Source organism: Podarcis gaigeae (genome assembly GCF_964106915.1).
Source record: "Podarcis gaigeae genome assembly, chromosome: 4".
Lineage (NCBI taxonomy): Eukaryota > Metazoa > Chordata > Lepidosauria > Squamata > Lacertidae > Podarcis > Podarcis gaigeae.
Window position 1 is genome coordinate 23,241,059 of NC_139677.1, and position 25,252 is coordinate 23,266,310.

Sequence of the window (25,252 nt, forward strand, 5' to 3'; positions counted from 1 at the left end):
GGCGAAGACTAGTTGGAATGAGCAAGCTCTGTTTTGCTCAAGGAAGTTTGCCCACCATTCTTGAACTGGCCCAGTAAGCCTCTGAGCAGTCCATGGTTTCCTGTGGGACACAGTTTGGAAATCCCACTCCTCTAAGAGAACTGAACAGAATGATTCACTAAAGGAGGGAATTGCATTCCACATTTCGTTTATAGCGTGAACCATGGAATAAATCACCTAAACAAGGTGATGGAAAGAAGGGAGCACTGCTGTATTTGTATCCAGAAATATAAAGATGCACTTGTAAGTTAGTACTGGAAGGGGTATATTATTCTGTGTATGTTCTTTGAAAAAGAAAATCAATAAAATTCACATTCAGTATTGCTCATTGTAAAACTACATAAACTGTATTTAATGCTCACTGACGTGACACTTAACAAACAGTCTTGAACTGAGTTCTATTTGCATTTGATTTCTGTCACAGCTTGACAAAAAAAAGTCTGTAGCTTTCATCTGCTTTTCTCCTTTTACGCTCCTAACCAAAGAAGAAGAGGTTTACCTTGCAGGCAAAACAACAAGCTAAATAAAATGCGTGCACACACACCAAAACATTTGCCCTAGTATAAGAGGTCCCAATACCCTTTTGGTATATTTCCCCAATCACTTCCTTTAATATTCCCCCCAAAGCTCAGACACCTCCTGCATAAAAGACAGCTGTGTCTTAGAAGCTGTGTGTTTTGAAAATACACCCAAGGCCAAACTAAACATTGCCTTAAATTCATGGCTGTGGGAGCTGTGCCTTTAATTGTTGCCTTCCGCTCTCTAAAATCTTGGGAATGAGGTGTATAGTTCAAGGGAAGTTCAGTGCCTTGCATGCAAAAGGTCTCAGGTTCAATCTCCAACTAGAAGGACTGTGAAAGGTCTCCTCTGAAGAGACACTGTCAGTCAGAGTAGACCAGGGATGGGAAACCTGTGGCTCGCCAGAAGTTGTGGACTCCAGCTCCCATCAGCCCCAGCCAGTAGAACCAATGGACAGGTATGGTAGGAGTTGTCATCCAATAACATTTGGAGGTCCACAGATTTTCCATTCCAGGAGTAGAGTATACTGGATAGAAAAAACCCTAATTGACAGTAACCTGATTCAGTCATCACAACAAACGATGGTTTGCCACTACATGCTTCCAGGCTTCCCATCGCCCTCTGGTTAGGATCCTGGATTGGAAGAGAGTCCATTGGCCTGATCTGTTGGGGTTTTCTTACATTGTTATGCCCCAGGAGAAATCTACATCCTGACAGTAGAACTATTTTATCATGATAATATCATAGACAATGTGCCAGATCACCACCGTCCTAGCTAATTCAGAGCATCCGGTCCACACATCCTTTCACAATGGCCTCACCTGCACATCCAAATAAGCTTCCATTTCCTCCAACATGCTTCTCATTTAAACTAAGCTATAGTTTATCTTGCTATGGTTTAAGGTGATGTGCAAACTGAGCCATGTCCTATTGTGGTTGAAGCTGACAGGAATGCATTGCTTTACTGATTTCTCAGCATGGCGTGTCGCTGGCGGTTAACAAGAGGGAGAGGGGCAAGGAAGCTGGGAGTTCAGCGTGCTACATCTGCACTGCACAGAGCTCCCTGCTGCCTTGATCCTCCCCTTCTCGGCCACTGGCAGTGATGCACACAGTGTTAGGAAACCAGTAGAGCAACACAGCTCCACTCATGCCAGCTACTACAGCCCTATGGCCACAACCTAGACTGAGAGGAGAGAAGCAGTTGCCAGATCAGCACAACTCTGCGATATTGGATTTCAATGCATCTGCTTTGCAAAGAAGCAGAAAGACTTACATTCTACACCCCATCCTAATTATTACTGCACTCGGGGAATGGGGAGCTCAGTTGCAAAGATCAGCTAACAGATTGGTGTTTGTGAGCAAATTGCCTTAATAACCCTCCTTCCCAACAATACATTGATGGGGATTAATATTCTTGTTGAGTAAGAGATTGCACAAATTCAAGACTCTTCCTATATGATTAGCCTAATTGTGAGCAGAAACAGGGCGTCTCTGTAATGCTCCCATTGGAGTCTTGTACAAAACAATTTGGTTCAAGAGGCGCTGACGCCTCCTGGAAAACTTTGAAAAATGTTTCCGTTAGAAACACTTTGTCTGTGTGTCACATACTTTCTTTTTCTCACCCCATCATCTTGATTCTCAGGAACAGGAAAACACTGCATTACCATGGGGTAGAAATGTGTCTCCACCATATGCTGTGCACCTAAAATTCATCTGTCATTCTTGGTGCCATCAGGATGATTTCCCCCCCCACACACACACACACATAGCAACAACAGAGAAGTGTTTAGAGAATAAATAAATAGCCATGCTTCTGCCCAGGTGTGTGTGACTTCGATCTTATGTGATGGAGGCTGCCATGTCATGCTCATGAACTTTCCACTACACCACAGATAGAGGGTATCGGAAGAGTTCTATCAATGCAAATGGCTGTGAAGGTTTTATAAAGCACTGCTCCAAATTGTTCACATCCATGACAACCTGGATGCCGCTGTTGATAGGGTGTTTTGTGGAGGTGCCTACCACTTCTCCCTGTCCAGCATCTGTAAGTCTGGCTTCAATTATACTTACTGGAGGAAGTGGGCAATATCCTCATAGAAGTGTATGGAACACCACTTGTTCCCTTGACCCTTGTCCTTCTTTGTTAGTGAAACCTAGTCAGGAAGAAATCAGGGCCTTTCCTGCTAAAGATTATCAGTAACAACTTACAAAACGAAGAGATGCTACCCACCCCAAAGGAAGTTCCGGCACATGCGATTACTTAAAAGTTTTCACCCTCCATCTGATCTGTAATAACTTTAGATTCATTTCAAATCTCCCTTCTTTTTTTAAAGGCAGTCAAGTGGGCAATGGCAATGAAACCCCAGGAGTTCTTGATTTGAAGCATTGTTATAGAACTGTACCAACTGGTGTTTAGGTCAGGGTTTAGAATGGAGACAAGGGTTGCCATATTTTAGGAAATTCACCTCCAAAATCAACACTTCTGATATGAGCTGCCATATGCCTGGATTTTCAGGGGCATTTTAGCCACTTTTTGAAAATTCTGCCCAGACACCATTTCTGATGGACGAATCCTGGCTATGACTGGTAAATTCCGGATGTATGGCAGCCCTAACAGAGACTGCTTTAGTAGTCCTGGTAGATGAATTTCATTGACAGATTGATGAGGAGAGGGTGGTCCTACTAATGTTCTTTGCACAAATTCCCCCTTTTCTTGTGGCTGATAAGTGTTCTAAGTCTATTCCAGGGCTTGGCTGAATGTGTGATCACTCATTTTCTCTGCAATTTAAGTAATGGGGATGTGTGGCGGCTCACTTACTCACTGGAGAAACATTGCAATGGGAAGTGATTTGAAACATATTTGTGGTATTTGACATTTGAAGGCTCGTGCATGCATGCAAGTCATTGTCTGAGGCTGCAGCCAGTGATGAGCATGCATGTATTTTTATTGCTTTAGACAATGCTTTTAAGATGGTTTTTAATAGGGTTGGAAAAACTAAGAAGTTTTGTCAGATCAATAAAGTTACAGTAAGCAGGCTAAGAATCAAGTGAAACTGATTCAATGACCACTATTAATCTCTTCTTTATTATTCTACTCAAGCAGGTCAGATCTAATGATCTCTGGACTAAGACCATTTAGGAGTTGACAAGGTAACTGCAACTCATTGAATGATATCCTAAAGCTCATTGGGAAAAGCCAGTGGAAATCCCCAAACAAGAATTGTATGTACATAACACCCCATTCCAGTTAAGAGTTGATATGCTCCATTTTGCACCACTTACAGCTTCCAAACATATTTCAAGGATATGCCATGAAGACCACTTTACTTTAGGTCTGGAGACAACAAAAGAAAAGAATATAATTTCAAAATACCTACTCTCAAATATTCGGAAACAGTTTCTAGCCTGGTGGTTTCCAGTTCATTAGCCAATCATTGCCATTGGAGTTATATTCTAAATATGACTACCAATCAGCTTTGCATAATAATGCCTGGGGCTATTAACATGAATAGTGTAATTTATCTCCTAAAGAGCCTCCCAGCAATTAAATTTGAATCCCCGGTTAACAAGGGATGTCATATTTGGATGGAAGCATCAGCAGGTAAATTCTGCAATTTTGCTCCTCCTCCAATTCCATCACTTTCACCTTCCTCCCCAGCCCACAGAAATAGATCCTGGTGGGGGTGGATCAGAATTCTCACCGACCTAGAATCAGCCTATGAATGGAAGATTTGTGTTTGGTATGAATCTGCTGTGGACATAACACATACAGCCTATAGTAAAAGTATAAAAGTGAAACTAAAGTTTCATTAGTTGTCATCTTCTGATTGTCATCTTCTGGGCATCGTTGGTTGCCCAGTTCTAGGAGACATTGTGAAAGAAAAGCATGTTATTATCTTATTATCTAGTAAAACTTGAAATCATATGAGTTGGGTCTTAGATGAAGCTTTTAAGCACCCTCTAAGTATAAAATAGAAGGTCTAGGTCTGATTTCCTCAACCTGGTCCCTTCAAGATGTTTTGGACAATTCCCATCATGTTCAGGGGAGATGTTATAGCCCTAAACGTCTAGAGGGCACCAGATTGGATAAGATGAGTTTAGCTTTAAAAGTTCAGCTCCAGAATGACAAAATTTATATTCTCTGTGCAGTGTTCTGGTGCTGGGAAGTGTATTTTGCTACTCCCGAAAAGGTGACTTACGATTTTATAACTTTAAATGAAGAACTTTAAAATTATACCGTTACAAACAGAAAGAAAGAAACACGTTCACTTTTAAATTTGTCAAAAAGCCATGCAACACAAAAATATTTTGACAGGCCACCTAAAATTAACAAAGATGAACCCATCTAACCTCCCTAAGGAGGGACTTCCATCGTCAAGATTCTCTCCTATGCTCCCATCCACCTTTCAACAACATTTGGTCAGGAATCTGGGGCCCATATAAAGTGTGAGTGGCATCTCTAGTCTGCAAGCCACCAGTTGGTCTACAGTTGGAGGCACAGGGTATTAGTCATACTCAGAGTAAACGCATTGAAATTAATTCTTAAGTTACTTAAATATGACTAATGTGCAATGCCTCTCAGTGCAACAAAACAGCCTTTTGGGTATCAAAAAGTGTGCATCTTAGGGTTTTCCTGCTGCACAGAATACACTAAACGTCTCTGAATTGTCTGACAGAACTAAATTGCGGAAGGTAAAATAGGTGACCCTTCCCAGGGGTGTAGATTGTGAGAGGGGCTGCAGGGGTGATGGCCCCGGGGGCATTGTGGGGGGCATTGCTCAAACTGCCCTGTCTGCCCTGCACCACTTTGTGAGGCCAGCCTTGCAAAGTGGCTCTGGAGTGGCAGGGTGGTGTGAGACAGAAACAACAGCCATGCGCTGTCCTGGGATCAAAGGGCGCATGTCTGTTGCATCCGTCTCACGCCACCCTGCCAGCCCCAAGCCGCTTTGCAATGCTGGGATCATTCCAGCACATTAACACCGTTCACCCTCTGCCCCGGTGCCAGCAAACCACGCTATGCCACTGACCCTGTCCAAGGGCTGTGTGGCAAATCCTAGCACTCTGGCCTTTGCTCGCTCTCCCCACCCCCCTCCACCTTCATTTTACTTTCCACCTTCCTATTCCTGCCAACAAGCCAACTTCACTCATGGTGTTAAAAAAAAATATCACTGAAACTGCTGACATTGCTTCGGGGATAAATTTGTCCTATTATCCTTTTTTCCCTTTTTAAACTCGGTGGCAATGAATGCCTCGTCTTTGTCACTCCTCTGACTCTGAATGCAGTTCAGAGGAGTCCTGCACAATGCATCTTTGTCTTCCTCCTGCTAATAGCTCCTACTGTAGGTCATCTGCATCATTAACATTTGCTGCTGGTGCCTTTACAGTGGGTTGGGCCCAGTTCTCAGAACTGATGGAGTCCTTTGTCATTATTTTGGGGAAACACAACAACAGTGTGTGTGTGTGTGTATATATATATATTCTTCCCTCGTCTCCTCAGCCTTATCCTCACCCAAATGTATTTAAGGATGAAACTATTAGATACACAATTGGTGAATTAATGTCATAAGGACTGCTGCTGGCAGCTCATCCATTTTTGATATGCCACTCAGACAAATGAAACATAAGCCACCCAGAACAAGGGGACCTTTTGACAGTTCAAAGGAAACCCCTATGGGTGGTTTCCTCTTGAAGCCACACTAAACAGACTCGATCTCCTCAGCGGGAAGCTGCCGGTGTCTCATTAACCCCTAAACAGGCCTGGCATGAGCCTTCCTTTTCAGCTATAATTATGCCGTGCGATTCCTGTTAGGCTGCTCTGAATGGCAACACTGTCACCGGAACATTATAAACATCCCCCTTTCTAATTGAAAAGCAGATTAGGCTCTCGTGTTAATTAGCCAAAAAGCCCGCCCACTTGCATGCATTATGATTGCCTCTTAAATACTGGGGATGCAGAAATCCCTCAGAAAGGCAAGGCAGACTTAATTGCAATAACCTGCAAATTAAGTTTAATTTACTTTAAATTTACCGGTTTAGCAGGCTCATTTGATGGTGTTAATGTGCTGGCAAATTAATTATCTGAATTAGTCATGCCTGGTGGAGTTTTGCTGCTGAATATATTGTACAGTGGCCTATTAATAACAGACAAACAGGAGTGGATTAATGAAAAGATTATGCTAAAGTTCCTCCCCACTCATGCCCCCACCCCCAAGAAAGAAAGGAAAAGAAACGGGATCTTGCATGAATTCAAATATAATCATCAAAGTGCAAATACAGTCAGACAATATAAACAAACTGAAATTTATTGTGCTCTATGGCGTGCCATCTAGAAGAAACTGTAAAACATTTCAGTGAAATATTTGATAAAAGAAGCCTCTTCTATGCACTCAAGTAGATCACTTCTGCAAGCAAACCATTTACCATTAGCTGGTGTCTTCTCTACAGCAGACTGCAAATATGTAAGTGCTTTTTGAGAGTACATGTGCTACACAGAGAGAGAATGTGTACTGATAAATAAATTAGAAATAACATCTCATATATTAATTCTATGGTCCACTTTGTGGGTGAGCAGACAGTAAGAGGGCTTTTTCTTGTATTTCCTTTCTAACCACTGTCTCTGCAGCGAAGCCCTATGCAGAGAGGGAATTGCATATCAGCGTTACTAAGAGCATGCACTCCTCCTTTCTCTCCGCCATAAACGAGGGGAAAGAGACAAACCTCCAATCACCTTTCAAAATAAAGATAGAATTGCCCTTGTAAACACCTTTAATCACCCAGCCCTGAAGACATTGGGGCCTGGAATTGATAAAGGCATGAAAAGAGCAGAGTCAAATAGCCACCCTATCTGGGAAGTATTATGAATGAGTAAAACACCTATGAATTGGATAGACAGAACAGAGAGAGGGCCAGAATACTGGGCTCACTTTGGGGAATGGGGCCCACTTTTGTGGAAGCTGACATTTCTGGTGTTGGGGACAGAGGTCAGGTTTGCCTCTGCCTGCAGCACTCAGTTTTCCTCCTTATGAGTGAGTGGCAGCCTCTTAGGTAAGGTAGAGGTAAAGGACCCCTGGATGGTTAAGTCCGGTCAAAGGCGACTATGGGGTGTGGCACTCATCTCGCTTTCAGGCCGAAGGAGCCAGTGTTTGACTGCAGACAGCTTTCTGGGTCATGTGGCTGGCATGCCTAAACTGCTTCTGGCGCAACAGGACGCCGTGACAGAAGCCAGAGTGCATGGAAACACTGTTTACCTTCCCGCCACAGCGGTACCTATTTATCTACTTGCACTGCCGTGCTTTCAAGTTGCTAGGTTGGCAGGAGCTGGGACAGAGCAACAGGAGCTCACTGTGTCATGCGGATTTGAACCACAGAGACCCCTGCTACCCATGGCAGGTACTTACTTCTATAGGAGGAAGTAAAGGTTTCTGTAGAGGGATATTTGTAGGGCATGACGAAAGATGAATCTGTCTTCTCTCTCTCCAACACCTGTCCCTGGTGGTTCAGATCTCACAGTAGGGCATGAGTGTCTTTGTCCCCTTCGTTCCATCTTCCCCCAAACTGCAACCTGTCTACTTTCCCCATCCGACTGAATGGGAACCATTGACAACCAAGATGGCTCCCATCTGCGAGATCAGTTCCATCCCACTATCTGCCGTTATCTCTTTATCCAGATGTCCGCAGGCATCTGTTATGGAAGAAGCATCTAAAATGGTGCAATCCAGAAGGACTCTTCAGCCGCCAATGGCTGTTTTGTGTCAGCCAAAACGAAAGGAAAGCTAGATGGAAAAGTGGCAAAGACAATCACTTTTGCTTCACAGGCCACACATTCGGTCCGGTTTAAATAGAACATTGGGTGGGTTAAAAAGCTTTGCCTCTGCGTGACTCATTTCACATGTAAAGAAGGCCATAAATGCTCACATGAGCACCATTAGCCATTGTGTGCTCCCGTGACCCAGGAGCACACCGTGCTGGCAAGCTAACATTGCTCACGAAGATGCTGATGACCTGGTTTAAAGGCGATACCAGACAGGTGGAACCTCTTGTGGCCAGGTTCCACTGGTGTCAGGTGAAACCGGACTGAAAAAATGCAAGAAATGGTGTCAAGCTCCTATCAGGGAGGTTTTCTGTACTGTGTTGAACCATCACAGCTTTGTCTGCTGCCTTCCCCACCCCACAACATCCCTCCTCCACCGCTTCCTCATTCCTCACTAATAATGTGCAAATAATGGGAAACCACAGCATTCACAGGCATTCTTAAAACTGGGCAGAAACGAAAAAAGGCTTAACAACAGTGAACAGATTAATTCCCTTTTAAAGGCCTGTTATGTGATGTGTTGAAATGTCTTCATTGCGAACACAGGGGGGGATAAGGAGCAGGGTGGGGAGATATGTACCACGAAAGAAATGGAATCCTGTGACACATAAACAAAAGGCAGATGACTAATATATTTACATATAACATGTGGTGTATTCACTGCGCACCACGGTGACAGGCTGGTTTATTCCATTCATAATTTATACGGCAAAACCTTATTATATGTGTAACTAGTTTGCCTGATAATAATATAGAGCGTGAGATTAGTTTTTCCATTATACCCTGTCATTAAGAACAAAAGATTTTCGTTTGTTAATTCTTTTTCTTTATCTTCTTTCCATTTGGCTCTTTTCTGACTGCGTGCACCCTGCCCACGACTACATTTCCCCCCCTTAAATCACGGTGACAGGAAGGTAAGAAGAAAGTCACAGAACTTCTGTAAGCCAGTTCTCTGCTTTAAATAGTCTCCCTTCTTAGAATCTCCTATGATATCAGCACGGACAAAAGAAGAAGAAGAAGAAGAAGAGTTTGGATTTGATATCCCGTCTTTCACTCCCCTTCAGGAGTCTCAAAGCGGCTAACAACCTCCTTTCCCTCCCTCCCCCACAACAAACACTCTGTGAGGTGAGTGGGGCTGAGAGACTTCACAGAAGTGTGACTGGCCCAAGGTCACCCAGCAGCTGCATGTGGAGGAGCGGAGACACGAACCCGGTTCCCCAGATTATGTGACTGCCGCTCTTAACCACTTCACCACACTGGCTCTCAAAGAAGAAGAAAAAGAAGTTTTCATGAATGATGTGAAGGTGGTAAAGAAAGGGAGGGGAGGCAGAAATGGGCTATCATAATAAATAAAGGCTCCAGAAGAGATTTTGCTTCCAGAACATAAATGAAAGGGAATATATTTCAAAACATAAACCCAAACCGGGATTCAAATATGAGGTTAGAATCAGACATTTCCTCTCACACTGGAGGGAGCTAGATAGTAAGTGGATCACAGTGGAAATGCAGGAATTATTAGGATGCATTTGCCATAAAAGCAAGTGGTTCACCCACTAAGGACAGGTTCACACATGCATGTGCATAACTGAGGAATGTGTGGATGGGCAATCATCTATGTTACATCTCAATTTCTCTATAATTTATAAGACAATAATTTTCTGTGGGCTCTATTCACACATTTAGCAGCCAGTCATCAAGTGAGGGACGCAGGTGGCGCGAGGGACGCAGGTGGCGCTGTGGGTTAAAGCCTCAGCGCCTAGGACTTGCCGATCGAAAGGTCGGCGGTTCGAATCCCTGCGGCGGGGTGCGCTCCCGCTGCTCGGTCCCAGCGCCTGCCAACCTAGCAGTTCGAAAGCACCTCCGGGTGCAAGTAGATAAATAGGGACCGCTTTCTAGCGGGAAGGTAAACGGCGTTTCCGTGTGCGGCTCTGGCTTGCCAGAGCAGCGATGTCACGCTGGCCACGTGACCCGGAAGTGTCTCCGGACAGCGCTGGCCCCTGGCCTCTTAAGTGAGATGGGCGCACAACCCCAGAGTCTGTCAAGACTGGCCCGTACGGGCAGGGGTACCTTTACCTTTACCTTTACATCAAGTACGGGAAAATCAAGCGATATTCACGCACATGTTGTGAACCAGGTTTTGATTCTTTCCAGCTCTAAACTTAAATTTCTTTTGTTTTAAAGTTCCGTCTGCGGTGTTATAGCTGTTGTGGTTCACTTACATATGCAATTCATTTGAAGGGTATAGGTTTAAAATGTACAAAATGCTGCGTTTCAATGCATTGCATTTGAAACGCTATAAAGAGAAGTTTGCGCTAGGCAAAATATTTTTGTCTCTAGCTAATGTGACGTGGGGGGGGGGGAGATGTTTCCATTCAAGTGCAATCTCTCCACCAGCAAAAAACGAAACCTGAGAATTCAGCATGGCAGGGAAGAGACCCAGCTCAATAAGTCAGTGAAGGAGCTCCCAGCTTGCAAAGGATCTCTCTCTGGGATCAGAGAAAAGTGGCTATGAAAAATAGGATGGGACCATATTGCAGGGGTGCCGGGTATAGGGGGCAGAGGGGTTTTCAGCTCCCTGAATATTTCGGGGCAAGCTTTTAATTTTTAATAGCCTATTGTATTTTAATATTTTGTTGGAAGCCGCCCAGAGTGGCTGGGGAAACCCAGCCAGATGGGTGGGGTATAAATAATAAATTCTTCTTATTATTATTATTAGGGAAGTGCCCCCCCAATATTGAGGGGGCCGCCAACCCCAGCCTACACCCAGCAGCCCAGGAGCCAAGTGGTAGCTGGGATGAGTGAGAATGATCTTTCCTTAACTTGTCCCAGCCTCCGCCCAGCTGCCCGGGAGCCCAGGAGCTGGGTGGTGGCTGGGATGAGTAAGCATGAAGATCACCCTGCATGCATCCTGTCCCTGCCCGGCCCACACCAGGCGGCGTCACGTGATGTGTCATGTGGCCGTGTCCCCTCAATGCGAGGGGGAAATTTGGCATTGCTGCCATGCTGATTGCTTGTTTAAGCACAATGTGTTATTGTGTATATTTGTAGTGCTTATATGTAACTAACTTAAGACATTTTCCAATAAAGCTTTGAAACTCATTCTTGTGGTGGAGAGCAAATTTGTTTTCTACTCCGCACAAGGTCCAGATCAGGGATTCTGTTGGGGCAATTCCTTTGTGGATGTTGCAGTAGCCAGGTGACAAACACGTATGTGTGAATCAGCCTTGAGGGATGCATGGTCTCAGAGGTGTTACCTGATAGCCAGGGCCACCTCCTGGGCTGGATGCGAGTAAAAAGGCAGGCCAGTGGGACTGGATGAGGGCAAAATGAGGTTAGTGGAGCAGCGCCCCATTTGCCCTAATGGATGCAAGCTGGAATCTGCTGAGTTCAAAGACTCAAACGAAGTTGTCAGCTCAAAAAGAAAAAGATCAGGTGAGAAAGGGAATATTGATACGTCAGCGGCAGCTGAGTACCCATGTGTGTTTGCAGAGGTTTTGAGATGGAGGGAGGAAAAAGTTTGCCTAGGCAGTGTTGAGTTAGCAAGCGGCTCCCCCAAATCCTAAAGCTATTTTTGCAATAGCTCTGTTAGATCCTGTTACAGGAGGAGCCTAGAGAATGGGATTTTCAGCTTGACTCTCTCAACAGATCAAAAAGGAAGGTAACAAAGGAGAAGCGAGTGATGCAACGGAGAAGAGGGAATTCCAAAAGTACACATAAGAGTGAGGTGGATTCTCCCTTTGGTGGAAAGCATAAAAATACAGCTTTGCTAGTATTGCCCGACTGTTTATTTTTCTTCCTCTACTGCCTTTTTCTTTTATGGTGGCCCAGAGCTAAGCTTGGCCTGGGCACTTGAGACACAAAGACTCACGCTGTGTAATTACAAGATTATTTAATTTGGGTATTATTTTCCAATCTAAGCAGAACCATAACTAAAGAGGAATGCTGCCTCTTCCCTCTCCCCCTGCAGCAAACACACACACCTTCAAGCCTAAAATAGATATTAAGCAGGCAAATCTTTCCCCAGTGTTAGCCTTTGGGGAGGGGGGCAAACTGGGCAACTGCCTGGGGCCCCACACTATAGCCCCCCTCCAAAGTCTTGTACAAAATCATACCTGTGTGGTATCTCAGTTCACAAGAAAGACTTATGGTGCAATGGGTCAGTGTGTCTGGCTGTTAACCAGAAAGTTGCTGGTTCAAATTAGGGTTGCCATATGTCCGGAATTTCTCAGACATATCCAGAATATATACTGCATTCGGAAGCAGTGTCCGGATGGAAATCGCTGGAATGTCCAGGGAAATCCGGACATGTAGGCAGTGTCATTTTGGGCAGTTTCCTTAAAAATAGCTGCAAAACGTCAACATTTTTTTGCGAATTTGCCAGGAAAGCTCAGCAACTTTGGGTAAAACTTTATAAAGCTCAACAACTTTGCCAAATTTTTTCTGCCCAGGTTTTCACCATTTGAAATATGGCAACCCTAGTTCAATCCTAGTTCAGAGACGGCTGTGAGCAAGATTCCTGCATTGCAGGGGGTTGGACTAGATGACCCTGGGGTCCCTTCCAGCTCTACGCTTCTATGAAATCTGAGGTGAGGAGGATGAGAGAAGGTGCCTTCTCCAGCTCAGCAGCAAGCAAATCCTTCCCTATGAAAACACAGGCAGAGAGGGCCTTTCCCCACTTAAACCAGGTCCAAGCACATCAGGACGACACCAGTTCCTTGGCTCTGAGCTGCTTCCTTTTTTCTTAGCAATTACCTGTGCTATCAGAAGCCCTTGTTGCCTCCAAAGGTTGGAAGAGTGTTACCTGGCTGTTTGCTGTAGTGATGCTATTTTAAACCAGCTTAGGCTCTAACGGTGGGAAACCAAGCTCTTTTTGCACACACAATTCTGCTGCACTTGAAACACAGCTGAGCAACAACAGCAAGTTTCCCAGTTGGTGACAACTGGAAAGGAACAAAACTAGTTACAAATTCTGTTTTATGAAGCATTGCGTGAGTGCTTATTGTTACAAGCCTATACCAAACTACAAGTCTACACCAGACTCCCGCAAACACAGGAGCAGCAGGAATAAAACACAGCAGAAAACGGCAGGACAAAGAGAAATCTATACGAATGTTTATAATAGTGTGGTGTGTTTAAACAAAATGACAGGCCGGGCCTTTTGAAAGTTAAATTATATTCAGTTTCCATAAAAATCCAACCATACAAATATACAACCCACCCCCCACAAAACTTCCAAATCTTTTCCGTGACCCAAAACCCAACATACCATGATCAAATATATTCAGCAGCATCATAATACAGTGGACGCTCGGGTTGCGAATGTGATCCATGTGGGAGGCATGTTCACAACCCGCAGTGTTCACAACCTGCAGCGCCGCATCTGCGCATGCGTGGATCACGATTCAGTGCTTCTGTGCATGCGCAAAGCATGATTTAGTGCTTCTGCGCATGCGCGAGCGCCAAAACTCAGAAGTAACCTGTTCCAGTACTTCCGGGTTTGGCACGGTGCGCAGCCCGAAAACATACAACCTCAAGCGTCTGTAACTCAAGGTATGACTGCACCAAGACTGAAGACAAACCGGAGAAAAAGCACACGCAAGGGGAGTTACTCAAAAAGTTATAGAAAGTTGTTACATATCTCATTAAATACAGTGGTACCTTGGTTCTCGAACTTAATCCATTCCAGAAGTCCGTTCGACTGCAGGAGCTTCCTGCACTCAATCAGAAGCTGTGTCAGGCATTTGGCTTCTGAAAAACGTTCGAAAACAGGAACACTTACTTCCAGGTTTTCAGCATTCAGGAGTTCATCAACTAAGCCGTTCGAGAACCAAGGTTCCACTGTAAATCTAATTTATCTGCCTGCAAATCAGTCCTTTGTGGGATGTTGATTCAACCAAGGTAGGCGGCCAACGCAGCCAACACAGTTCCTATTGGTTGAGGCATCAGATATTTCCATTTTTATAATTTTGCTATCAGCAAAACTGGGTAGTTAAGTATTCATTTAACCACATCACTATCTACTTTCCACACAACTGTGCACATCACCTCAGAAAGGGAAAAAAGCAGCTTTTTTTGTGAGTTGCTCATCTCATACTGGTGTATTTCCACCTCTGGTTTGTGGTCATCAATTTCCTATAAAAGCAGGCATGTGAGCCAGATGTGCAGTCAGCCTCTTTCCCCAATGTAAACAGCTGGGCTGGGGCCTCACTGTTGCACAAGACACATCTGTTTCACCCAGCTGACAGGGGGCTTTAATGCAGAAATTAAGACAACAGAAAAGAACCCAAAGGTGTTCAACATAGGCGACATCTGCCCCTTACATTTAAGGCACTTTTATATCATGGCTTCCTGCAAAGCAGCCTGGGGACTGTAGTTTGTTAAGGATGCTGAAAGCTGTTAGGAGACAGAGTCTTAGCTCTCAGAGTGGTTTGAGCATAAATCCCTGTTCCTAGAGAACTCTGGAAATTTTAGCTCTGCATGGGAAATAGGAGTCTCCAACAATTTTCAGCACCTTTAACAAACTAGACTTACCAGGTTTTTTTGCACTGGAAGCTGTGACTTTATAATAGTGCCTTAGCTGCAGGATGTAGAAAGGGCCACAGACCTAGTTCTCGATGAGGTGATGGGTTTTAGCACTTCAGATTCCAAGTGAAGGCTGACATGACTGAACACCCCTCCCAGGGTGTAGAAATCTAGATGTCCTCAAAAATATTCATGTTTAGACTTCTCCCTGATACAGAGGCGCCTAAAATTGGGGGTCCCCGGCATGTGTTGCATGTATGTGATGTCATGTGTGTGCGACATCACATCATCGGGAGGAGTCTGAGCATGGAGTCTGGCGTGGCATGCCTTCCTCTCTCATGCTCAAGAGCCAGGGAAGCTCAGCCTCCTCCACCCCCTCAACACTGAGGGGGGCTGACCTCTGCCAGCTGATATTGAGGGGGCTGTAGGCACCTCTGCCCCTAGGAGTTGGCACGCTTGCCCTGATAATGATAATTTGACAAGTGCCAGGAATGTTTATTTTGTATGGGGCATTCAGTCATGTAAGCCTGTGCCACCAGCAGTTGAAATGGTATAGTCCCCAGTGGCGTAGCGTGGGGGGTGCAGGGGGGCCCGGCCGCACCGGGCGCAACATCTGGGGGTTAGGGTTAGGGGGCGCAAATCCACGGGTTAGGGGGCACAAATTACTTGCCCCGGGTGCTGACAACCCATGCTACACCACTAATAGTCCCAACAGAGGACCTCAGTAAAAATCATTTTATCCAGTGAAATAATGAATGGAACCACGTGCAGAATGGTGGCAGCACTTTGGACATTTATAGAATGTTATCCCCCAAACACCCTATTTAGCATTCCCCCAGGATGTCCCCAAGTAGAAAAAGAAATGCAACATTTCCAGGCCAGTTTATACATACAGAAGAGGCAACTGTCTAAAATTTGGCCTCCCTGCATTCAGAAAAATGAACGCCTGGTTGAAATTTGAGTGGTTGCCACTTGATTCTGCTGATTGTATAGCAGGACAATGGCAGGGCTTTCATGTTGATTTCTGTCGAGTGAAGCTCTGTTCTTGTTCCTCTCAGGGGAAATGATTACCATTTTCATCCACATGTAAATACAGTTCATCCATGGGGAGGAAGCAGTCTTGTCATTGTTATAGAAACCCATGAACGCTTACAGATTCTCTAACTGGTTTTCCTTTACTGTACCAACAAATCCATACAGTCTGAAAGGGGCAAGGACTGCATGAGTTTAAGAACACAAGTTTAGCTGGATCAGCAAGAGCCCATTCAGTTCAATGTCCTGCTCTTGCACAACCAGACGCTTGTGGACAGCTCACAAGAAGGATGTGAGCACAACAGTGCTCTGCCCACAGCACTCTCCCAATTGGAGAATAGCTCCTACCAAAGGTGCAATGGACTTTGAAGAAGCTTGAACTCAGGATGAAAGGGCAGAATGTGCTAAGAGGAAGGCATGTTTGGCAAACCTTCACCTTGATCAACTCCCACCCAGAAACCTCTGTCCCCACTGTGGAAGGATGTGTGGATCCAGAATTGGCCTCCACAGTCACATATGGGCTCACTGTTAAGACTGTGTTCATGGAAGATATTCTTACTCAGCTACAAGTGATTGCCGAAGAAGAAGAAGAAGAAGAAGAAGAAGAAGAAGAAGAAGAGGAGGAGGAGGAGTTTGGATTTGATATTCCGTCCTTCACTCCCCTTAAGGAGTCTCAAAGCAGCTAACAATCTCCTTTCCCTTCCTCCCCCACAACAAACACTCTGTGAGGTGAGTGAGGCTGAGAGACTTCAGAAGAAGCATGACTAGCCCAAGGTCACCCAGCAGCTGCATGTGGAAGAATCAGAATCATAGAGTTGGAAGAGACCACAAGGGCCATCGAGTCCAACCCCCTGCCAAGCAGGAGCAGGGAATCAAACCCAGTTCACCAGATTACAAATCCACCGCTCTTTACCACTACACCACACTGGCTGAATCAATGAAATCAATGAAATAAAACTATAAGCACCTTTCCTTCAAATGCATATCACTTCCAATACTGGAGGTAATATTCAACCATCATGACTAGTCACCATTGATAGCTTTCTCCTTCAGGTTAGCTTATCCTACTTGCTATTTTCAAAGAGCAATCTTGATCCAGCTAAGTCAAAGGGAATTAACCCCTTGTATCCTGTGGAGTCCAGGCTATACCCTCAGGCTGCACAATGATTCCAATAGGACCCAGAGTCGTGCCAGTGAAAATATGAAGCTCTAAGCTAAAACATTAGACTCAGGAGCTGAAGCAGTACCAGATTTAGGGCTGAGCCGAGGGGCCACAAAATTGAGAAGATCCATTGGCGGGAGTATGTGTGTGTCATATTCTAAAAGATTGCCAAAGTCTGCCCCTGGCTGAAGTCTATTTTTAGCCAGCTTGCTTATTCAGTTATTTGTTTAACAAATAAAAATGCAAGCAAAATCCTTAAATATGTTGCTAGGCTGTTCCATTTCAGTACTCCAGGTAGTCACTTTAATGCATGGTCATTGTCCTCCATAAATATGCCCCCTACATGCATAAATCCACTATATCATGGGGTATTTACATTAGTCTTTCCCCTGATGTGCTGGGTTCATATGTGGACTGTGGCAAACACATGGGTTGCATTGGCTTCTGGGCAACCTGGTAGCCACATGCCAGAGGTGTGAAGGGCCAGAGGCAGAGCAATTCATGTAAATTTTACTTTTGTACAGCAAGCCGGTTTCTACCCATGCTCATGTACTTCACTCTATCCCCTATCCAGACAAGCAAGAGTCATGATCAGAGCCCAAGGGCACATTCCTAGCAGGGAAAATGACTTACAGAAGGGGTCAAGCAAGACCAGTGAGGAGTGTCATTGGGGAACAGGGAGGAAGGGTGATTGGAGGACAGTGGTGTAGTGTGGGTTGCCAATGCCCAGGGCAGGGCAAGTGTTGTGGCCTCCAGGTGGACTGAGCAGCTGAGGTGGAGACTCAAGCCAGGGGGTGCCCTTCCTCCCTCAGGTGCTTTCCCACCTCCCTCCCTCCTTGGTGGATGGGGACGACACGCTCCCCTTCCCTCCCCCCAGTGGCATAGCGTGGGTTGTCAGCACCCGGGGCAAGGCAAGTAATTTGTGCCCCCTAACCGTGGATTTGCGCCCTCTAACCCGTGGATTTGCGCCCCCTAAACCTAACCCCAAGATGTTGCGCCCGGTGCGGCCAGCCCCCGCTGCACCCCCCACGCTACGCCACTGCCTCCCCCTGCCCCCCCCCCACTACACCACTGCTGATAGGTCCTGGGGAGAGTCTGAAGGATAGATAGAGAAGCCCAAAGTTTCCCACCTCTGGCGTGGGGCGCATATTGTATTTGTGTGTCCATCTTAAAAAATAATATTGTCTTGGGTGTGGGTGTGTGTATTACTAATACGTTTTGACTTCATTATAACATGAGTGCTTATTTTTTTATGTTGTGCCCCTTTGGAAGTTTTTACAGCTCAAAGCGCTTTCGCTTTTCAGGAACAAAAATTATTTATAAAGCACCATTGGATACGACCCATTTAACTTTTGGCATTGGGGAGGCCAGCTGCTAACAGAGCCATGCTAACTTAACCTGTGATGCTTGCCAAAGAGATTACCACCCCCCAAAAACAACAACAACAACAACAATATTGGGTGTCTTTCAGTTTTTGCAGGCTTTGTATTGGTAAGCCCACTTGCAACTGCATTTCACAAGAGAAAGAAATCCTGTCTGAACACACAATTCATTTCTAGGGTGGAAGATTTATTGTTCCTAATAATTTGGAAGTGGTCGTAAAGCAACCCCCAGCTTCACCGCATTTATTTTCCATGCTGCTCTTCCTCCCCCCCCCCCCACCTCTTTTTTTTTATCCTAGTGCACTAATCAGGCTGTTTTTATTAGATGCACCTCTCTTTTCACAGTCCTATTGGGATAGATTGAACCTCTATAGTTTTATAATAAAAACATGTGCTAATGGGTCTCATTGCTTTTGATTTCTCACTCCAAGTCGGTGAGATTGTGGGCATTAGCTACCCACAGGTAAAGTTAAAACCCATAAAGGTTTTCTCTGCAATATACCACTAAAATGCAATAATATCTGAGATGCTTATTTTAGTAAATGAATCCATCACACCCAGCCAAGGAAAAGAGGCATCCATTCCAAGGCCATAAATGTTAAGGACCCTATTTAGGACCTTCATCTCTGACGAAACAAAGTCATTTTTAGGTTATATCCGTAGGATATTCATAAAGGCATTCCGAAGAAGCAGGGCGGGCACGTTGCAATTGCCCACTTCTATGTTTGTGCCAGCCATTGGGGAAATTCGTGCAAGGCAACCCAAAAAAAAAACACAGGCAGTGTTTGCATCGTATTAATAAGGGGGAGAGCTTAGGAGCTGCCAATTGGCAGGCGAGTATGTTTTGATGGTTTGATAAGGGTACTAAAGGGTTTATGATGTGACAGATGTTTCACTACACTATTGTGAAATGAATAGATTATGAGAAGTAATTAGATGTACATTGGAATCAATGCTGTTATCACCGAGGCCTTCGGGCTATGCAATAGATGAGAGTCACGGCAGCAGGTGGTCCAATGACTGGGAGACAGGAAGACACCACCGCAGGAGACTGAGTGACAGGTTTCGCAGATCCAGGGGGTGAGAGATCTGAGCCACTGCCTGCATTTGTAATCTTTACTCATGTATAAATAATAACAACTAGACTATTGACTTCAGATGCTATGTCATAGCCTCTGTTCCCCCACTACAACACCCACATACAATAACGGCTTCCTTTCATTTAAGGTTATTTTTATACTTCTTTAAAAAGGATTCCAAAACTGCATCTCGCCATTTCTGGCACAAACTGCCCCCTTCTTTAGAATATTGATTTGAAACGTTTTGGTAAATTGCAAATCTGGTTCTCTCTTCTTTGGGGCTGCTCCAAACCATATGCCATTGCTGCTCGTAAACTCTGGGCTTTTAATAGGGAGAGGATCGGAAAAATCAACCCGCAACATAAATCCTTCCTTTGCAGCACTATTTTTTCAGCGATAGCTGTCAGGCTAACGTTTTAGCATTTGGGTCTCGGAAAGGTGGTGTTAAATAAGCCATACTTCCAAGTGGCATCCTTCATCATCTAGGCTTGCCATACGTCAGGGAAATTCCTAACATGTCCTGGTTTCTGGGTGTAAAAATGGTGTCAGGGGGGAATTTTGCCAAAGCAGCAAAATGTCAGAGAAAACCCGGATATATGGCAATTCGATGGAAAAAGCTCAAAAAGCTTAAAATCACTATTTACGGGTTCGGTTCCCCCTAAAAAGGGCCAGTTTGGCTTTGACCTCAGAAAAAGTTTAACAATTTTGGTGGGTTAAAAAAAAAAGTTCAACAATTTTTGGGTCTTCCTAAAAAAACAAAATACCTCAACAACGGGTGTCAGGAATTTTACTTTTTTGAAATATGGCAACCCTAGATCATCTCAAGTTTCTCTCTGTTCATACATTTTGCAAATGCTACAGAAACCTTCAAAAGCTTTTTGGCCCAAGAGAAAAAGGAGAACAAAAGAAAAGAGAAACAAACTATTGTCTGCCTCCCCCTGAAAATGTTAGCACATTCAACAGTAGCAGATAATGAGCATCAAGGCTTACCTGACCTCCCGGCAAATGGGTCACTGTGCTTATGAGGTAGGAAAGAGGGACAAAGCAGCAGGGAGGTTTGGGCTGCGCAAATGCATTGGAGCCAATCTGGCATTCCAGCCGATGTATTTGCCTTGCCCTTCGCACTCCAACATTCAGGAAATGTCACAACAGCAGGGATCATTCAATTTGTAACTTAAGGGTTAATTCTGCTGTTAATGAGTCAGCTAACCAGGGGAGGGGATGGAACTGTTGCTTAGTGACCACCGAAGTAGCACGTGGCCTGATCGGCTGCACAGTTCTCAGGGAGTTTTCCTTTGTATGTTTGTTTGTTTGGTTGCATGCCTCCCTGCCCCGAACTAAGAAAGACAAAAGCTCTCTGTTCCTTCCGTCTCAAATTGTACACTGCTTTTTGTTCACTTTTGTTCAGTAAAGTGTTATCAGAACTTTTCTCTCTGGACTACATCTGCATTATTTAAGTGACTTTGCTAGAAGTATACAGCAGTGACTTCACTACAAGGAGGTCAGTTAAGCTGTCCTGACCAATAGTCAGAACTATTGTCTGTCTAGCCTTAAAGAAACAGTATTCCTAACTGCAGCTGAAATGAGGATCTGCAAATATTCTAAATTTGTCCCAAGTGCTGGATTTCAGACATAGCACTTTTAAAACCTGACATTCAAATATTGAATTGAATCTCAAAATTGGACTACTTTAATTTGCATTGCTTGCTTGTTTTCACTTCAATAGATATCATATATGAATTTTCATACCCTTCCAGCTACAAAATGCTTGACAACGGTATAAAAATGATATTAGAGCTAAATTCTATTGCATATCAGTTATCAGCTACTCCTACCTATAAAATGGAATTGCAAGTCAGCTATCAGACACTGACAAATATCAATGAACATTAATTTTTGAAACCAAAAGTCACAGTTAAATCTGGAACTCAGCGATCATTGAATATTTCACTTTCTTATGTTACTTTGTAAAATATCAGAAAAATTGTTGCTATTGTCAGAACCACTAACAATTGTCAAGAATAGGAAAATGTGGTCGGCAGGTCATTTGAATTATGTTCTACGAATGCTGGGCAATCATCTGAATATTCAGAGATTCTGAATATTCAGGGAGCAAATTTGATAACCACTCTGATCTACACCAGTATGTGTTCAGTTTGCAGAGAAATTGGCATGTATTGAGGCAAGGCCAGAAGGAAACATATGGTGTCTGCTGGTTTTGAAGAGAAGGTTTTGTTCCCTGGCAGAACTACCCTGATCAGATATTACAAGAGAATCCCAGAATTTCAGGGGTCGATTTATCATTGTTTTAATAAAAAAAGAGGGATGATAAAGAGTCCTTAAGTAACTGATCCATACACATAGGTTCTGTCTTCAAGTGGTGGTGTGTATTTCAAGAAATAGCTGTGAGAAAGCCTTTGGTGCTAACTTTTTTTCAGTACCCACCTGCAGGTGTTTGCAGTAAGAGCTTTTATTTTATTTTCGAAGGGAATGACATTGGGATGAAAGGGAACCGTGGAGTATTAAGATGTGCGCTTCAGCATTTCACTGTAAACATAAACACTCAAGGTCTTCCTTCGAGATGAATATCTGTTTATGATTCTGTCCAGAAAGATATGCAGTCCTGTCTGTCTTTAGGCAGAGAACATTTCTGAATTCTGCAATTCCATTATACACTACCGCAAGTGGTGGAAATTGTACAGCTATGTAGGGGTGTTGCCGAAAAACATTTAGGGATGTAGTAAGTACATAGCTGTCAACTTACAGATTTGAAAATAAGGGACCAGCAGCCTCGAAAATAAGGGATCAGCAGCCAAAATAAGGGATTTTGCTTAACTTATACAGAAATCTGGCACTGATGGAGCCATGCTGCTTTTGCTGCGACTGACTGTGTTTTGCAGGGGGTTGGACTAGATGATGCTTAGGGTCTACAACTCCGACCAAAGAAGAGTGGCAGACAAAACAACGTCGAGATGGCAAAGCTTACAGGCAGAATTAGAAACCAGGAAGAGGATCTCTTTAATAAAGAATGGGGAAAGTTTATAATTTATTTGAAAAGCTATTGTAAAGAGTTACATACATTGGTAGGATTGACAGAAAACTTGTAGTAAAAATTTGAACTATGGATGGACAAATGATTTATAAAAATAGAGTTATGAAAGGGATGCAGAGGGGGGAATCACTACATTAAGATGCTGCACTGGTTGGAGGGTATGCTAAGCAGCACGTCGGGGCTGCCGTCGTCCTGGTGCGAGGAGTTCCATTGGCCCTTCCCTGCCCAAGAGAGAGGGAGGGAGGGAGAGAGACTCTCACCCACACCGCCTGCGAGCCCGGCATGATGTGGTTGTGGCGCCACGGTAGCCGCTGAAGCGCCCCCTTCTGCGTCCCTCCCCATCCCCTCCTCTTCCTCCTCCCTCAGGCCACCTCCGCTGCTGCTGCCGCCTCTGGCTTCCCCTGGCAGCGCGGCCGAAGTCTCGCAAGAAAGGAACTGCCTGCCCGCCTGCCACCACCCGTCTCCTCACGACGTGCCCCTGAGGGGGTAAAGGGAGAGACGAAGAAACGGCAGCTCATGCGCGCGCGCTCTCGAGGCAGAGGACCCCGAGCCACTGTTTCCCTCCCGAGCCAGGCGAGCATGAAACCCGGGAAATTTAAGAGACATTATCAATAAGGGACAGCAGCGGGACACGGCGCTGGGATAAGGGAGTTTCCCGCCAAATAAGGGACGGTTGACAGCTATGAGTAAGTAGCAGATGGCAGAGTGGGAGCAGGTAGCACATGCCTGGCCTCCTCACAGGTGGGGTGCTGCTGGTTACTGGGTGGTAGAATGGGAGGGGCAAGGGAAAATCAAGTACACAAGCTGAGCCAATATTGGGTTCCCGTCAGTGTGTTTGCACAGTGCTAACGTCCCCACTGCCTTGCCAAACTCCACTGCCAGAAGGACAGGAAACGCTACCCCAGCCTGCCATTTTACGAATAAAGTTGCCTCATCATCTGACATGGGGGGTCACCAAACAGTTTAAATCGATACATCAGAGCCTGCATGTCCAGGTGCTGCTGATGGCTCTGGGCTAGAAAATTAAGGACGCAAGGAAAGAGAGAGCTTTCTAGTTCTTTTATTTCAATAAGGACTCACAAAATGCAGGCAAACGCAGCTTACGTTCAGTCTGGCGCTGCCCAGAGTAAAGCTCCACCCCCTCACCTTTACTTCCCACCAATCAGACTCTTCCTGCTGCCTAAGGCAAGTGCGAAGGGCAGATTCCCCCTGGGCTCCTTGCTCAGTGATTTGCATCAAGCCGCCTGCATCTTGGAGAGGGTGGGGGTTGTGGCAAACTCTCCAGAAACAGCGAGACACTTGGCTGCTGCACAGATTCCAACATATCTGACTCCTGCCTTGGGTCAATGATATTTTACTCCTGTCCTTAATCGCTCATTATTTCCCAACTCTCCTCCTCCTCCTCCTCCTCCTCCTCCTCCTCCTCCTCCTCTTCTCCTTTGGTATGACCTGTCTGAAACCACCATTCAAGGTCTAAACTGTATGCTCCTTCCTCCTCTCTGAAAAGCTCTGGGGGTGTTGGTCCCCACCCGTCTCCCTCATTTTCCCAGTCCCTGACACTACATAAGCTTTCTTTCTTTTTAAAATCTCTAATGGGCATTACCAACCTAAACATGTGGTTGCCACCATCGCCATCCTGATTTTTTAAAAAAATGTAATTTCAGTTCATTTCATCATGCAGGTATGCCATGAGATCGTGTGTTAAGAAATTTTCACTTGTGTCAATTCTTTTACAGGCGAATTAAAGCAAAGCCCCGCCCCGGCCCTGTTCTGCAAACCAATAGTTATTTTCCTTGGAAAATCATGCATCACTTGCTTTACCTTCTGTAACCGTAGCTCATTTTGCAATGCCTAGCTATCAATGAGTGAATCTCAGACTCACACATCCTAAAGAAGCAGACCAAGGATTAGGAAGTGGCAGGTGCTAAGTGGGATAAGGGGCAGTGGCACAGTATTGGAGGACAGAGCTGTATGTGCACGACAATGTGCTCCTCACCCCTTAAGCTTGTGCTTTGCCATCAGGTGTGGTGAAGGACAACACCCTATCACCAGTGTTGGAATCTGATTCTACAGCCACCCTGGTCAACTTCCATACATGGAACGGGTGGCGGTGGGTGCCTTTGCCTCAGACAGCAAAATGTTTGGAGCCAGCTCTGACACCCACGCTCCCCTTGTGGACTTCATTTTTTTTTAATTCACTTACTTCTTAAATTGGAAACTATGGTTTGAACAGGATTCCTCTCTCTCTCTCCCTCTCTTTCTCCCTTCTGATTTCACTTACTTCTTAAATTGGAAACTATGGTTTGAACAGGATTTCTCTTTCTCTTTCTCCCTTCTGATTTCAGAACTAGAACAAGCCATAGCTTCTGGTTCCAATGCATCCTAAACTATGGTTTGAGCTAAACGGGAAGGAAGGAAGGAAGGAAGGAAGGAAGGAAGGAAGGAAGGAAGCGAGCACGAGAAGAGCAGCAAGTGTGAGAGTCTGCTGCTGACTCATATCATGGGAAACGATGGATTAGTTTGATATATGAACCAACGTGATGTTGCAAGTCCCTTTGTGTTACTTCTTGTAAAAAGAGAACTAACAAATGGAACAAACAATACTTAAACACGTTCCCCTATGAGGAAAGGTTAAGCGTTTGGGAGCTGTTTAGT

The 25,252-nt window shown here is 44.8% G+C and overlaps 1 long non-coding RNA gene across 1 annotated transcript in view; it reads right to left on the minus strand.

Annotated features, from left to right (window-relative positions):
• Nucleotides 1-25,252, minus strand: part of LOC310843035 — a 201,569-nt gene that overhangs the window by 119,001 nt on the left and 57,316 nt on the right. The window lies entirely within an intron of this gene.